This window comes from Amphiura filiformis, chromosome 16 (genome assembly GCF_039555335.1).
Source record: "Amphiura filiformis chromosome 16, Afil_fr2py, whole genome shotgun sequence".
Taxonomy (NCBI): domain Eukaryota; kingdom Metazoa; phylum Echinodermata; class Ophiuroidea; order Amphilepidida; family Amphiuridae; genus Amphiura; species Amphiura filiformis.
The window spans coordinates 16,232,419-16,245,250 of NC_092643.1; positions in this window are offsets into that span (position 1 = coordinate 16,232,419).

A 12,832-nucleotide genomic window follows, 5' to 3' on the forward strand; every position below is an offset into this window, starting at 1 on the left:
TAGGAAGAATATTTGTTTTGTTAAAATAACTGACTTTCACAAAATACAAATTTAATTGAAGAAACCTCAACAAAGGAAACAAAGAAGACGTGAAACATGTTAATTTTGTTTATTTGGCCTAACTTAAGGGCTATATGTTTTACATCCTACAGCATTATCGTTGCTCAACAATGTAAAAACGTTTTTGTAACATTCCTAAAACATTTTTGAAAACTTGGTACAAATCATTCTAAACAGAATGTTATTTTGGAGTTGCAAAAATATTTTGAAAAACATGTTTGTCCAAGTATTTACAATCACGTTTTAAAATGTTTTCACGACCTTTATATAACGCGACATTTAAATGTTATTAAAATGTTTTACGTTTTATAACATTCCAAAAACATTTTTGAAAACTTGGTACAAATCATTCTAAACAGAATGTTATTTTGGAGTTGAAAAATATTTTGAAAAAAAATGTTTGTCGAAGTATTTACAATCACGTTTTTAAAATGTTTTCAGGACCTTTATATAATGCGACATTGAAATGTTATTAAAATGTTTTACGTTCTTATAACATTCCAAAAACATTTTTGAAAACTTTGTACAAATCATTCTAAACATAATGTTATTTTGGAGTTGAAAAATATTTTGAAAACGATGTTTGCTCCAAATATTTCGTTTTTATAAATATTTACAAATGAAGGTAAAATGTTTCTAGTAAATGGTTGAAATTTTAAACAGGGTCAGTCCATATCAAATCAACCAATTTCTGAAAAGTTCCCAGGTGACCCTCTCAGATTTTGATGAAATTCCATCAGAATATTCTTTTGTGGCCACAATGAACCCATACAAAAATTTGGCTTCATAGGCCATGTCGTTTTTGAGAAATGGCCCTTTGAATTTTGGCCCGGACCCCCCCTTTTGGCACTCGCGAGTGTCATTGGTGATTTTACAAACTTTGGTGGCTCATAACTTCTTGTTCTGAACAGATATAAAGCTGCAATCTTGGATTCTAGCTAACCTTATGTCATATTTTCAGAATCTGGCTCTAAATTTCAGATATCTGCTTTCCTTTTTAAGTTATGAGCACCCAAAGTTGGTCATTTATTCAACCGCAAGTGTGATTTTGTCATTTTGGGGGTCCCCTGGTGTCAAAAATATGTGGTCATATGACTCAAATGTCATAGATACATTGTCTATAGGTACATATCTAAGCCCACAAGCAAGTTTGAGCAAATCAAACCATTAATGGAGGAATGGGCGGTATACGAAGTTGGGTTCAGGTGAAAATTTGCTGGAGACCCCCTCTTTCAGACCAATGGTTGACCATGTTGACAGTTGAAACATGAATTGAAATTTACAGCCCTGAAACATACTTATGAGACCTACCTAGAAACAAAAATCAGCTTTGGTACTCAACTCCATCATAGTTAGATGGCAGCTTGAAAATAGGGTGGAAAACCTACTATTTCTTGTCTAAGGGTGTTGAATTCAGCAACCATGACAACAAAATCATCAAAATTTGACCAAGTTTTTTCACAAGTGTCATATGAAATTTGTTCTGGGTGTGTTTTAGAGGCTAATAAACACATCTAGAGTGGTCTGTAATGTACGACCCAAAAATATGCACATATACTAAGTAAAATTTTGCATATTTTGTTGCCATGGCGTTGCCGAATTCAACACCCTTAAACAAGAAATAACAGGTTTTTCTCCCTATTTTCAAGAGCCATCTAACTATGATGGAGTTGAGTACCAAAGCTGAATTTTTGTTTCTAGGTAGGTCTCATAAGTATGTTTCAGATCTGTAAATTTCTATTCATGTTTGCTCCAAATATTTCGTTTTTATAAATATTTACAAATGAAGGTAAAATGTTTCTAGTAAATGGTTGAAATTTTAAATGTTTTTGCTTCCTAAGACTATGTATTTATTATCAATATCATGCCTTATACTCTGTTTGACCAAACTTCCTATTCAATCATGAGATGGAAATTTGTTTTTAAGATGTATCCGGGAGTTGTATAACACTTTCAATTTTCATTTCATCACGCTCTAAAACAAACGATTTCTTATGTATTACTTTGTTTCGTGATGAAAATCGTGATGTTTTATTTCATCACTCACGAAAAATTGATTTCTTATGTATTACTTTGTTTCGTGATGAAAACCGTGATGTTTTATTTCATCATCACGCTCTAAAACAAACGATTTCTTATGCATTATATTTGTTTTGTGATGAAAATCGTGATGTTTTATTTCATCACGCTCTAAACAATAATTATAGTTACATGCATTTTAAGAAAAAAATCTTATTAAAACAGTATGTTGTTTAGAAAAAATGTAGAAAGTGATGACGGTCTCCGCTAACTAGCTACTAACTTGGGTTATGGGCGCTGATTTTCATGTTCACTGTCACTTACTCATCAGCGAAGTACGACCCTTTGTCAATCACCTTCAGTACCCCATTTCGGCATACTATATAAGAAACTCATCATGATGATCGAACAGAGAGTACTTTAAATGTAGCTTGTACCGTTTTCGTGTGGCATTCTTCAGAAGTGAGCGGTCCGTTTACCAAAATTTTCGGTAAAATCTCCATTCAATTAACACGGGAGTTGGCTAGCTATGCCTTGCCCTCACTCACTATTTTACCAAAGTACCAAATTTCTGAACATCTAACCTATAGCTGTAATTTTAGGTCATGTACTTTTAATATTGGCCGGTTAACCCTAACCCTAACCCTACCACAATATACTGCCGGCCATTTTGAAAAAGTCCACTGAACCAATGTAGATACATTTTATGCAAAAACCCGGCAAAAAAGCTTTCCGGATTCGGTTTCAGCAGCCAAAATGGCTATAGAATCCACTCGTCTAATAAATGATTTGCAAAAATGCTATCATTTGCCCAGGTACGGTATTGTGCAAAATTTTACTAAACAGCAGAGTAAAATCTTTCCCCTTACGCAACACCGGGTAATTTTACTCAATTCATGTGATGTTTGGTTTATAATGTGATTTTTGGTTTACATTGTGATATTTTGGTTTAAAATGTGATTTTTGATCAAAAAATTAGTTTTGGTCTAAAATGTGCTTTTTGATCAATAATTTGATTTTTTGTTGGTCAAAAATCAAAATGTGACTTTTGGTCAAAATTAATGTGATTTTTGGGTTGGAAGGTGTTTTTGGTCAAAAATGTGATTTTTTTTTTTTTGTATGATTTGTTTTCCTTTTCTAAAACATCTTGTTTTAAAATTGGGAAACAAATGATAATGACGTAGATATTCATTTGTTTTATACACATTACCCACCTAAAAAATGCGGACAGTCCTATATTGCATAATATGTATTTCGATTGAACATCTGCATTTTGTACCATTCAAAGAACAGTAGTTTTAGCTAGTAGTAACTATACAGTTAATATTGATGAGAATTTCAATAATATGATATTGGAATTAAATTCATAGTCCCTCTTTAAAAATAAAATGTTATCAATTTCAGACAATTGAGGCCCGATTTAAGGGGTACTACACCCTGGCCAATTTGTGCCTATTTTGCATTTTTCTCAAAAATTATAGCGTATTGGTGAAAAGTAAGACATGTATATTATAGGGGCAAGGATTACAACTACTGCACTGAAAATTCAGCAACTCAAGCCAAGTAGTTATTGATTTATTGATCAAATATTGTGTTTCCCTCATTTTTGACTGTAACTCCACAACTGTTGTCTGTGCTGAAATAAAATTTCCAGTGCAGTAGTTGTAGTCCTTGCCCTGTAATATACATATCTTACTTGTCACCAATGCGCTATAATTTTGGAGAAAAATGCAAAAATAGGCACAAATTGGCCAGGGTGTATACCTCTTAAGGAAAGTTAAAAATGAGAAAGAATCCTCACTTTGCAGTTTTTTATGTTTCTTATTATTTTGTGATGATAAAAGTAAGGATATTTTAACACTTTAGAAATTTCTCGTTTGTTATGTTTCTTATTACTTTGTGAGGAAAAGTAAGGAATTTTTGTATTACTTTGGAAATTTTTCACTTGTTATCATCATGTTTTGTGATGACAACAGTGAGAATTATTTTCATCATTTCGCCAACTTCTCATTTGTTATGTTTAACGTTTCTTATTATTTTGTGAGGAAAAAGTGAGGATTTTTTTATCACTTTGGAATGTTTTCATTTGTTGTATTTCTTATTATTTTGTGATGAAAAAAGTTGTTCATTACGACGCCAATTTTTCATTCATTTTTTAAAATTATTTTGTGATGAGATACGTGAGGATTTCTATCACATTCGAAATATAATTAGATATGGCACGATTTGGGGGAGAAATTTTGGCACCAATTTTTTGGACATCATAATAATTCATCACTTTTTCATCACTTTGAAAACAATATTACAAAATGCAATCAAACAATATCAAGGCATGGAATAATAATATTAAATTTCTCAATCCATGGGCTTAAAGCAACATTGTACATTATACAGAAAATTTAAAAAAAATCCGAAGTAATTTCAAAAAATTTTTTCCATACAAAATAATGTGAAACGTAACAAATGAAAAATTTGCGAAGTGATGAAAAAATCCTCACTTTTGTCATCACAAAATGATAGAAAACATTAAAAATCAAAAATATAAAAGTAGTAAAAAATCCTCACTTTTTTTCACCAGAAAAAATATAAGAAACATAATAAATAAAAAATTTGCAAAGTTATGACAAAATTCTCACTTTTTTCCTCACAAAATATTAAAAGACATAAAAAATTCAAAATGTGCAAAGTGATGAAAAACTATCACTTTTCCTCACAAACTATAAATAAGAAACATAACAAATGAAAAAATTACAAAGTGATGAACAAATCCTCACTTTTGTCATCACAAAATAATAGAAAACATTAAAAATCAAAAATATAAAAGTAGTAAAAATCCTCACTTTTTTTCACCAGAAAAATATAACAAACATAATAAATAAAAAATTTGCAAAGTTATGACAAAATTCTCACTTTTTTCCTCACAAAATATTAAAAGACATAAAAATTCAAAATGTGCAAAGTGATGAAAAACTATCACTTTTCCTCACAAACTATAAATAAGAAACATAACAAATGAAAAAATTACAAAGTGATAAAAATCCTCACTTTTTTCCTCAAAAATATTAATAAGAAACATACCAAATGAAAATATTACAAAGTGATAAAAATTTCGGGTTGGTACAATTTGTGACCCTAACTTCTCATACCCGACTTTTCAACCTAAAAATTTCAGCCAATATGGTACATATTTTCTAATGATTTAAGCAAAATATTTTTTTTTAATTCTCAAAAACCCAACTTAACTAAATAACAAAAACTGATGCTAAACTTAAAATGTGTATCCATTATTCAAATTCAATCAATCCCGGAAATTAAGCATGTTATTAAAACCCTAAGCCACGATGGGTAGATTTGTTTTTGATTACCCAGATCAGCTATAATGCGTATAATAAAGGCTACTGCATGGAGGTGAGGTTTATGACCAAGAAATGTAAATATTGACTTTCCCTCTGTGTGTGTCATCACATGGACAATTACGTAATCGTATTGACTTTTGTTGAACCATGGTTGAACTTGTTAAAAGGTCAGTGAACTCATCATCACTCCTGCCAGAGACCATTTTCTCGGGGTGTGCCCTGTGCAAGGCAACATGATTCAGCTTTGGCCCTTTCAGATCTGTAACCTAACTTTTCCAAGCTGTCCCAAAAATCTCTTTTCCCGTGAAAATTTGCTATCAATGCTAAAATGCGAAGGGGATACCGGAGCCAGGGCCAAAATTTCCACATCGCATCGCTCAACTAAAAAACATTAATTACCAGGACAAATGCGCGCGAAAAAATTGCAATGAACAAAATAATCATGTGCCATAAAATCGTGCCAAAGCCCACCCATATAGCCAAAGTCATCCTTAAAGAACTAATATCACTTTCAAAACATACTGAATCTTCAATTATTAGGGGGGCTGAAAAATATGTAGGGGGGGTTATAAAATTTTGGAGTTCTGAATATAGGGGATTCAAAAGTTTTGGGTGTATGAAGAGGGAGGTTAAAAAGTTTTTGTGCACTTAGAGGGGGGGGCTGTAAAAACTTTAGCAACATTAGTCCTGAAGCAAAAAAATAAAGAATAGCCTGCAATATTTTCGTAAATGTTCCAGTATCAAAAACCAAAACAAAAGTTCATTCCAGATAAGGGTATTTATTTGATACAGTTAACATAATTTAACTACGTCCACGCCTAAACGCAAAACCTGCTATTTTTGAACTACGTCTGCGCCGACTGCGCCGACATAAAAACCAAGACCTACGGTCCAAACACTGCATGTAGCAGCAAAACACTCAAACACTTCTGGTATCAAACACAAAACAACATACCATCCCAATTCAACTTCAACGGGGACAAATCCCCTCCAACACTGCGTCCATGCCCCATTTATAAAATCACCCATTTTAATTACGACCACACCCAAAGCCCAAACATGCTAAATTTCGACTACGTCTGCGCCGACATTAAACCAGGACCTATACTTTGTCCAATTTACATGTACCAACAACAAATTCAAACACTATCAAACACAAAACAACATCTTGTAGGCCTACTCCTTCAACGCCATTGGGGGACAAATCCCCCCGCAATACTTTTTTTTTATCTTTCCACAGAGCACACAAGGTGCCCCGTGTATTTATTTATCAAACATGATCTCAGTTATACATAGTTATAAATGCCACAATTATACAGAATAATTACAATAATATTACATTGATGAAAGTAACTGTTATTACATATTTATAGAGTTCCATCTTTTATTCCATTCATACATTTTACCTTTATTGTTTGCAATGTGTTTTTCAGTCTCGGCTACATTATTAAGCATACCTTTAAAACCTTGTATGTCCAGCTTATTTTTATTACATCTTGCATTATAAATAAACTTTTTCCCCTGAAGAACAACAAAATTATAATGACAATAATCAACATCTAATATGCCCATCAGAACATCCTTCATGGTAAGAGTAACTCTTTTTTTAAAGATATTATCTTGAACCTTCTTCCAAAATTGAGCAGAAGTACCACATTGCCAAAATAAATGTGGGATATTTTCTAACTCCTGATTACAAAAAGTACAAAGATTTGAATCAACATAACCATATTTAAATAGATTTTCATTTATACCTATAATTCTATGCAGAATTTTGAATTGAAAATACCTAAGTTTGGTTGATAGGGAGGAAGACAAGGGAATCCTGTAAATATCGTTCCAATTTAAATTCATATCATCAAAAAAGACAGCCCATTTGGCCTCGGCTTTGGGCGTCTTAAACAACTTGTCAACGCAAATTTTGTGAACCAATTTGCAGACCTTCTTAGAGGAACAGATAAGAGCAAGCATATCATCATGATCATTCTGAACAGTTCCCAAGTCTTCCCCCCTCTCGACACTTCTGATCCAAACATTTGGAATGGCATAAATTAGTGCAAAATATTCCAAAAAGTTACATTGTAAATTATACTTGGTCTTCAAGATATCAAGGGGAAGAAAACTATCATCTTCATTTAAAATATCAGAAATAAATTTAATACCTTTCTCATACCAGACTTTTTTATAAACAGTGTTTTGGGCGATAACAATAGATGAATTATTCCATAATATTTGATGTCTAAAATGACTTGAAGGAGAATCATAAGTAATTGTACACCAAGCGTTGAGAATTTCACCAATAAACACATTCTTAATAAGCTTAATACATTTCTCCTCTGGTTTAGTGTTACATTCCCAAAAAAGATTACCACCAATATGTTTCATATAAAACATATAAAAGCATTTCCATTTACCATTGTTGTTCACATCCAAGAGACGTTTAACCCAAGCCACTTTAAGCCCATTAATAACTGATGGAATATGAACCATCTTGAGGCCCCCTTTCTCATAGTCACCAATGATGGACTTTCTGCTGAGCTTATCTGGTTTTCCTGACCAAATAAATTTAAATATCCGAGTCAACCTCCTTCAAAAAATTATCAGGTGGTTTAGGTAAAACAGAAAACAGAAAAATTAATTGAGAAAGACCCAAGGATTTAACAATTGTAATTTTACCAATTGGACTTAAATCTCTCATCGACCAAATTCGCAAGATTTCCTTGAGTTTTTTAAGTTTTGGAACGAAATTTAATTCAAAAATATTGCTCAGATCAGAACTAAAAACTACACCCAAAAGACGAACAGGATTGGCAGTAAAATGTAAATCATCATTGTTTAAATCAGGAGGATTATCCTTAAACAAACCTAAAGGGAGTAACTCAGATTTATCCAAGTTGATTTTCAAGCCAGAGTAAATTTGGAAAGTCTCAAGAATGTGAACAACTCTGTGAAGGGAGCCAACATCCTTTAAGTAAATAGTGGTATCATCCGCATAAGCACTAATAATAATTTCAGTATTCTCAACCATGATACCTTTAACACTATTATCATTTCTGATGGCCAAATTCAAAATCTCACTACTAATTATATAAAGCAGCGGACTAAGTGGACAACCTTGACGAAGTCCACAAAACAATTTAAAAAAATCAGAAGCATGTCCATTGTTCATAACACACGAGGTAATATCTGTATAGAAAACTTTCACCCAATTAATCAAATCATCACCAAAATTAAACAATTTTAATGCCTTAAACACAAAGGACCATTCAAGTTTGTCGAATGCCTTTTCAAAATCAATTAAAAACATAATACCAACAAGATTATTTTCATTTACATAATTAATAACATCAAGGGCAAGCCTGATGTTTTCACCAATGTAACGTCCTTTCAGGAAACCTGTCTGGTCATTATGAATAATATTAGGCAAAACCTTTTTTTTTTTAAACGGAGGGCAATACATTTTGTAATAATTTTATAATCAGTATTGAGTAATGAAATAGGCCTCCAATTTTTCAGGTAGATCGGATCTTTATCTTTTTTCGGGATCAGGTTAATTATTCCCCTACGTTGATCAATTGAAAGGCTTCCATTGTCAAAGAATAATTATAACTGTTGATAAGAAAGTGAACAATATCGTTGAAAAAAAACTTATAAAATTCAGTAGGGAAACCGTCTGTGCCAGGAGTCTTATTATTAGGCATTAACACTAAAGCTTCCTTACATTCATTTACAGTGACCAGTCCCTCACACACTTTTTGGGAATCCTCATCTAATTTTGAAAAATTAGTATCCGTTGCCAAAATATCATTGAGTTCAAAATTCGGAGCATTACAAGAGGTATACAAATTTTGATAAAACTGTTTTTCCTCATTAAGAATATCGGCACCTTTAGTGTGGATTTGGCCGTTATCTGATTCCAATTTAGTGATGACCTTCTGCTTTTGATTTCTTTTTCCAAATTGATAAAATATTTGGAGTTTCGTTCACCATGCTCAACCCAATTGGCTCTGGACCTAACAATACAGCCTTCTGTTTTGATCTTATAAAAAGAATCAAGTTGGGATTTACATTCTTTAATCTCATTCAAAATTCCATCAGAAGGCTCATCACTATATTTTTTTCAAGATTATTTAGATTTGTAACTAAATTGCCCTCCTGAATCTTGCGTTTCCTGGAAATTTTGGCTGAATATTCTATTGTCTTCGATCTTATTTGACATTTCACAAAATCCCATAAAATATTAGGATTCAACTCCTTATTACTATCATCATTAACAATATCATTAATACATTGTTTCACAACATTAACATATTCATTATCATGCAACAAGGATGTGTTAAATTTCCAAAATCCGCGCCCTCTAGCCTCGCTTGTTGTTACAACATTAAGGCTGATGGAGGAGTGATCTGTTTTAAACCCAGGGTTAATTTGACAGTCTTCAATCTGAGAAAATAAATTGAAGGAAACAAGAAAAAGTCCAAACGACATTGAACAGGAGGCTTTGAGTTGGAGTGCCAAGTATATCTGAAAACATTAGGATTCCTCTTTCTCCAGATATCAATTAGATCGTAATCTTTCATAACATCCTGAATTCTGTTTTGAGAATTGAAATGGGTATGAGCACGACCACCTCTTTTGTCCCACACAACATCCAGGACACAATTGAAATCTCCTCCCCAGATAATTGATTCACAGTCAAAATCAGACAATTTTTTATGAATAAAAACAAAAAACTTGGGTCATCCTTATTTGGCCCATAGACATTAATAAGAGTAACTTTATTATCATTTAAAATAAGATCCAAAATAATGACACGGCCCTCATCGTCATTAAAAATTTTATTAATTTGGAAATTGCACGAATTTTTAAATAAAATGCAAACACCTCTACTGTTAGATGTCCCATGCGAAAAATAAACATTATTGTTACCCCAATCATCAATCCATTTTTGTTCAATGTCTGATGTTGAATGAGTTTCCTGAATAAGAAAAATATCAGCATCCCTGTTTCTGAGCCAGGCAAACACCTGGTTGCGCTTATTTTGATCCCCCAAGCCGCGTGCGTTCATTGAATAAATGCTAACGCCCGACTTATCCATTCAAATGCAAATAATTAAGACATACATGTTCTCTGAAGCCAAGACTAAAATTCCACGAAGTATGCATTATCTGAAGATACATAAACAAACCGGTTTATTTTATATGACAATAATGACATCAACTCTACAAGGATTATGCAAATGTAGGTACTTGGAACACAATACACAGCCCCTAGGCACCGAAGGTGCGCTATCAACTCTTCTCTATAAACATGCAAATATTTGATAGAAATAGCATGATCTTGCGGATCATTGCTAATTAACCAGTTGTAACATTTCATAATAATATTATTAGTTTTTGTGGCGAAGTATTTAACATAGTATAACACAAGATCATTTTTATAGTACATCTGATTGACTTTAAAGCCAAAAGTAAAATCAACTGTAGCCAAACACGTTCTTAAAGTCTGGCATTCCCCTAAAAAGCGGGTATTTAACGTTTCTTCATGACACATACACGTAACAAAATTGCAAAATAAAAACATATGCAATACTGCGTCCACGCTCCATTTTTAAAATCACCACTTTTAACTACGTCCACGCCCAAACGCAAAATCTGCCATTTTCAACTACGGCTGCGCCGACTGCGCCGACTTAAAAACCAAGACCTATGTCCAACATACTGTTCATGTACTGCCAGTCTGCCACCACATTCACACACAATTTAACATATTATACTAATTCAACATCATGGACACAAATCCCCCAAACACTATGTCCCATTCATAAAATCACCAATTTTATCCACGTCCAAGCCCAAAGCCCAAACCTGTTAATTTTCAGCTACGTCTGCGCCGACTACGCCGACATAAAAACTAGACATAGAATTTGTCCTAGTAGGCCTATACATGTACCAACAACTAATTCAAATACAATCACACAAAAAATACCACATCTTGAACTCCTTCAACGGTATAACGGGGACAAATCCCCCGCAATACTACGTCCACGCCCCATTTTTAAAAACCTGTCAATTTTCAACTACGTCTGCGCCGACTGCGCCTTGTTAAAAACCGACACCTAGGGCCTATAGGCCTACTCCCGAGTAGTACCAGCAAACATACTTCCTTTGTTTCATCTGCAACTTAAATAATGCATCTACGCTGCATTGATCAACCCGCCAATTTAAACTGCGTCCACGTCAAACGCCAACTCTGTCGGTTTTTCGACTACGTCTGCGCCAACTGCGCCCACAAAAAAACCAAGACCTATATACTTAGTCTCCAGAATAACACACTCACAACATTACCATACACAAATCATTAAAACAGAATACCCCACTCAAGCACAAAACACCCTATTCCAATACATACAAACATGTTACAACTTTATACAACTATACCCCCGAGAGGGGTATTCTGTAGTTACTCCAACACGCGTTATACGCTTTAATAGGGCCTACATGCAGTGCTCGTAGGCCCTACTGACTACAATGTACGTTTTTCAAAATCGGTCGCAACACTCTGCAGGCCGAACTGTTTGAATCTTTAACTTGATCTTCAGCTAAATTCAGTAGATAGCAAGTGGAGACCAATATTACACCATCAATTTAATTGAAGCTGTCAATGATTAGTCATGCAATTTGATATTTTGTTCAAATTGACTATTTTAAGTCATGAAAATATTGTAAAATGATGCAAATTGATGTGAAATGTTATTAATATTCTTATGGCATTACAAATACACAATTTCAGCAGCATTTCTTGAATTTGAAAAAAATCTTACATGACTAGTTATAAATTAGTCCAATTAGACCACTTTTTTGACTAATTAATTCTAACAATAGTCTAAATTGAATTTTTTTCTCGCGCTTCGCGCGCAAATGTTTATAAAATCTAAGCCCGTCTCTCTATAAATTGTAATGCTCCCCCGCTACTGTCGATCTTATACCAAAAGCAAAACTTGGCCACTTGAGTGTATGCCTTCCTCACGATGAGTTTGGGGGCCTCCAATTTTGGCCTGGCACTCGGGCCTCCAAAAAGGTACTACCGGCCCTGATCTAAATCTTTAGAACACTGATCTCCGACATTCCTGTCTTTCTCTTGATGTAAATAAAGTTTATCATCAGTTTTACAATTTGTGTTTGCTGGGAGTGTTATTACTATTAAGGGTATACGAGGTATTTTTGGTCGATTTTCATTATCTGAATCAATATATTACTGAAAAATAACACTTTGGTGTTTTGCAAAAGTTCATTCTACAAATCATATACTTTGAAAACTTGCTTGAATTATTGTTGTTAATGACTTATGTACGTTTTACAAAAGTGTTTTTGTTTCAGCCCTCTTTACAACATAAC